Source organism: Parasteatoda tepidariorum, chromosome 7, assembly GCF_043381705.1.
Source record: "Parasteatoda tepidariorum isolate YZ-2023 chromosome 7, CAS_Ptep_4.0, whole genome shotgun sequence".
NCBI lineage: Eukaryota > Metazoa > Arthropoda > Arachnida > Araneae > Theridiidae > Parasteatoda > Parasteatoda tepidariorum.
In genome coordinates, this window is record NC_092210.1 from 69,117,152 (window position 1) to 69,122,986 (window position 5,835).

General features: G+C 30.3%; 1 long non-coding RNA gene across 1 annotated transcript; it reads right to left on the reverse strand.

Annotated features, from left to right (window-relative positions):
* Nucleotides 1-583: 583 nt before the first annotated feature.
* On the reverse strand, nt 584-4,625 carry LOC107447056 (uncharacterized). Its single transcript, XR_006224921.2, has 3 exons — nt 4,474-4,625; nt 2,079-2,090; nt 584-601 (listed from the first exon to the last, which is right to left on the reverse strand). It is a non-coding gene; the product is annotated as an uncharacterized lncRNA (long non-coding RNA).
* Between the last annotated feature and the right edge of the window lie 1,210 nt (nt 4,626-5,835).

Genomic DNA, 5,835 nt, shown 5'->3' on the forward strand with positions numbered 1-5,835 from the left:
AGATGATCATATAGTTCTTGATGGATAATAGATTTATCCTTTGATTCTTATAATTGATTAAACTATTTTACTCTTTGATTTGTTCACTATTCTTAACCTAAAATAATTGCTTCTTTTTAATTTCATGAGAGATAAAATTTTAACTGTAGTAAAAAATAATTTCTGATGTGAGGTAGCGGAAAACGGAGGTAAAAGGATGAAAAAGGTGCAAAAAAAACTGAGTGAGGATGAATATATAAACAGAGGTGAAGATTTTGATTATTATGTTTTGAAAGATTTTTTCTTCCACGAAATGTTATAGATTCCTTTCTTTCGTAATTTCTCAATATATGTTTTAATAATAGTATTTTAGTAATTTTGCAATTTTGTAAATAAGTTGCATACATATTAATAATTACCTTTTCCTATAGATCTTTTACAATGCAACAAAATATAAAAAATTTAAAAGAATTTGTGATGTTTTAGAAGTAGAATCTTGTACGAAGTCCTGAATTTCAGCCACTTGGAAGATTTGTTGACAGATTTGGAAAAAAAGTCAAATAAATACATAATACTTACGCATTACACAAGAAATAATACTTACTACTTTCATTTGTATCTACTAAAAAATAAAAGAAAATTAAAATTTGTTTATATGCTAAATAACAAAACGAAATTCGAGGATAAGGGAAAATCTTTGTGAGGTAGCAGCGATGTTTGATGACCTAAACCACACCCGTGGTCAAATGGAGAGATAAAATTTGTTGATTACAGGGAATAAGCCATAGGCGACTAACATTGTAAGAAAAGATGATTATTAAACCTATTAAAAGAGATTGAACTTGGCAACTTTTTCCAGCATATTTCTTTCAGTTTTCTATTGAAGGTGATTGCATAAAACCTTTCGGCATTAAATACGAATAATTTAGATTGCTTGCCATGGTGGTAGTTACGATGGAATAATGAAATAAATTAAACAAATAAAAAGTGAATTGAGTGTTTACCACTTCACTTCCTATACTTTCAGTCGCCTGTGGTATCTCTGCGAATAAACACACACACAAGCACTATCTACCAATAAGTATTTGGACACATATGCAACTGACTATATCTGCTGTCCTGAGATACGTCATGCCCTCGGCCGGTATATATCGTGTAGGGAACAATATCGGCATTAGTCCCATGCAAGATGCCTACTGCACTATTTTGGATGACAATGTGCTCCCTAGGTTGTGGCTTTCTTAAGGGATGGACCCCTGTTACTTCCAGGAGGACAATTCCAGGTTACTTCCAGGAGGACATGTTGCGAGGATCACCAAGGCTTGGTATGGTACCAATGGAGTTAATCGAATGGACTGGCCTGCCCAGACCTGAACCCTATCGAGAACCTCTGGGATCAGTTGGATTGCCGAATTAAGGGGTGTACTACCCGTCAAAAATCGGTGAAGGAACTAACATGTCTTCTCCAAGCTGAGTGGAAGAAAATATCCCTAGCCGTCACACAAGGACTTGTTGAAAGTATGCCCCGGAGGATCCACACTGTAATTGCCTCTCGTGGAGGCTCTACCAACTTTTGATTATGAATAAAGTTTGTTTTTCTTTTGAATCATACGCGTCCAAATACTTATTGGTAGATAGTGTATGTGAATAAGAAGTACCTTACGAAATTGCATAAAGTGTTTTAGCTCAGGCCTGNAAATCATAAAATGTGAAATATATATTTGCATTTTATATATTTGCTTGTATGAAAAATAAGAAGATAATTTAGATTAACATATAATATTTATTTTGCGATTAATTCTGATACATAGCGATTACCTATATATACATATGTAATCGCTATGTATCAGAATTAATACCCGCTTTATGCATTTTCATAATAGTCATTTTAAACATTTTAAAAATCATAAAATGTGAAATATATTTGCATTTTATACATTTGTTTGTATGAAAAATAAGAAGATAGTTTAGATTAACATGTAATATTTATTTTGAATGTGTTTTTCCATTTCTTTTTATTTTTAAAATTAAGAGCAATTTGAGTACAAAAAACTAATATATTTATTACTTTTAATAATTAAACTAGAATAAATACTTACGTCTTGGAGCTCCTGTTGAAGAGAAGAAAAAAAAGAAATTAACAATATGAAATACGAAATTGCACTACTTCTTAAAATTTAATATAACATGTTCAGTTATTTTTCTATAAAGGAAACCATATCTTTTTAATTCAAAGAGAAGTAGTTTGACGGTAGTAAACACAAAATCTAGGTTAATTTTTTTTGCCCTGAAAATTATTATTATTTTTTTGTTGTTGTTGACGGTATTGTCAGTTATAAAATAATATAAATACCCAATTACTTCCAAACTTTTCAGAGATTCATATGAAAAAGCAATGCAACGGATATCCATATTCATTACAAATTGAACAAAAAGTATTCTGGGTATTGAAGAAATAGCTAAAATTTTTTCCCTCATTCTAGATCTGTTACGTTTTTTTTTCTTCATATTTGTTTCCTTCTTACCCGGTTTGTTGAATCTTAACCAATACTATATTAATAATTCCGCTTTCTAAGTTCCGCTTTTCACCGTATCCCTAACTGCACAGTATTGACGCAGTTTTAATCAGTACCAAATATACTAATTTTGTCTTACATTAATATATGATTAAAATTTCACTAATTACCATAATACGGAAAGTATTCATTAATGAAATTAACTATCATTGGCGTTAATATTAGCATGGCAATTTAAGTTCTTCATTAATGAATTAGTACCGTTTCACCATCAATTTTACTTTTTAGTTCATGGTTCCTTTTTTTATTTCTGTTAGTACTTTTTACCGAAATTTATTTAGCATCTTCGGGATTATTTAACCATTAATTTTGCTTTTTAATGCATTGTTTATCATTCCTTTTGTTGGCCAGTACCTTTTACCAAATTTAATTAAGGCACATAAGCATTAATAATAGTTGGACAATATACTATGCTTTTCCTATATTTAAAAATATCATTTCTTTATTAATTTTGCTCTTTATTGCGCAGCTTATTATTCTTAATTCAGTTAGTACCTGTTTCAAAAATTTATCAAGCATTATTAGCGTTAATAACAGTATCGGGATTTTTCACCTTTCCCTTAATTGATTTTGTATTATTTAAATATTAATTTAACTTATCAGTACGAAAGTTTTCTTAATTAATGAATTAGTACCGTTCAATAATCTTTGATTTTAAGTTATTTAATTTTTCGAAATATATTTTAGAAGAATAGTTATAAAAAGTAAGCACGTGCGTTTTAATTACTGATAAAATTTTATTTTGGTGACGTAGTCCTTCTATGATCGCATTGATCATTAAATGTATCTGATATAATGAACAAAAAAAATTCATCTAAGAATGTGCAACAAACTTATTTTCTGAATACTGAGAACTATAAAAAAATCAAACATCCTTGATGCTATTTTTAATATATTTGAAAGAAACAGAATCATCTGCTGTTTTGTTTCATTTATATCAATAGCGCTACCTTTAAACTAATGAGAAAGTTCTATTTTCTTAATGTGCTTTCTGAAAAATCGAATTGAAATTTTTGTACGATTTTTAGGATCGGGGGCTAAAATTGCCTCTTTCACGCACTATCTAAGTTTCAGGATGCTTGCACAAAAGTTTTTGGAGTTATAAGCAAGACAACACACAGACAAACTTTTCATTTTGTTATTATAGATGAAAAGTTTCTCCAGCGATCTTCATCAAACGTCCATCAGGTAAATTATGCTGATGTCTTGTCTACAAATATTTTTTAGAATGAGACAATGATATGGGCTGATAGGCATGTATTTTTCGGTAAAATTCTATAATAAATGAGACGCATACATATAATTATACAACATATAATTATACAATTAAAGCACGAAAAAAAAATTTATGTTTTGGCGAAAGAATGCCAATAAGAAATATTCTTAATACTATCTTGTCACTGGTTTATTCAAAGATAGATGGTAGTAGAAGGAAAAGTTCCATCGATTAAAAACTTTCAGGTTTTAAGGTTTATGAAATAAATATGCGAGCAAAATATAACCTTTAAAAATTATTTAATGTTATCATATATGAATATACGAATATATCGCTCATGGGCTGCAATAGCGGCACAATTCAAAAAATCATGTTTTGAGATAAGTGGGTTTAAAGTTTTCATTGCTAAGGGAAATTCATAAGAAATGCTTTAGTTTTCTTAAACGAAGATTACCTTTAAGTTGAATAATGAGTTGGGATAATATTGCTGCTGAAAAGAATGTGTATTTTCATATTTATACCTGTTCTTAGTCCAAAAAGCGTGCTTTTTGAGTTGTGCCACTATTGCAGCCCATGAGCTATGTGAAAAATAATGTCAAACTAAAAAAGACTTAAACTGAAATTCCAAATTCCAAATATTTATATGTAAAGTCAAACATATATGTGTTAAACAATAAATTATCTAAAAACAGCTAATAATACCTCTGATGATGCTCACACTTGCAACGATTAATAAAAGGGAGGACACAGCAGATACTTTCATTGCTGTATTTTTGAAAATGTCGAACGAGAAACTTCCTTTTCACTAAAGACTCGAATCATAACGTTCTCAGCTTAAATATTTAATCCGTGCAACGTGAAAATGACTTTAAGAATATGAATCTCTTTTGAATGCTTCGAAAGATAAGCGATTAAAGATTTCGAAAGATAAGATTCGTGTGAAATTTGATCCAAAAGTACAAAACTGCATAATAAAAAAAATATGTAAAAAGTACTAAAGATATATCCAACCTATTTTTATCAGCCTATAATTTGAAGAAAATATAATATGGGGCTCAGAAATGTCCAAAATAAACAAATGTAATTAGTTTAAAGTGCATACATGGAGAAAATATTTTTTGGCAATATCAAAATACTTCTAAGGATATTTCCGGTGGAAGAAACCACAATTCTAAGAAATAAACCTAAATATATGATATCTTAAACATTCATATCGTAGTTTTACCGTTCCCTGTTTTTACGGTTTACAGGACTTTCTACTTTTCAAAATTATAATTCTTATTACAATACATTTAGCAACAAATACAAATGTCAAAAGCAGGTGTAACTAAATAAATGATTTTTATGGCATGCTCTAAAGTATCATGATAAAAATACCAAAATAATCTTCAGAACTATCAACAATTTTATCATTTATTTGGTAATTTTAAACTTTTCATGTCTTTCCCTCTAACCAAATAGAAGGGTAATTACCTGTATGCAATTCTACCGTTTATTTAAAATGGTAGTTTATTTAAGTGATTGATAAAAGTTAGATGGCTGTTAATTATTTCTTGATCTAATATTTTTTCAATTGTAACAAGGGTTAGAAGGGTAAAATGATGGCTTCAGATATTAATTAAAGTATCTCAAAGATACTAAACTCAGATATATCCTACAATGACGACTGATTTGTTCATTTTTTATTAGCTAATGGGATTTATTTTTTAATTTACGTACATTTGTGAGTTTCTTTGCAAATACAAAAAACGGTTTAATAACTTTCAGTTTCAAAAACAGATAGCACAATTTTACGAGTCCCGCATTGGACTAATCGCTAAGACACGGTTCCCGCCAGATAACCGAAGTTAAGCTTCACCGGCTGCGGTCAGTGTGGGTGGGTGACCACTTGGATTAGTCTGCGTAGGGAACGAGGGTGTGCGGTATTGGCCCTCGTTAAACTGTTCTACCGTAAAGTGCTCGACTTCGCATTCAGGTCGTCGGGCTACCGAAGTGGGGGTGCCATCCCCTCTGCAGAGGATCAAAATTGTGATGGCATGTCTTCGGATCATCCTCAGGGATGTT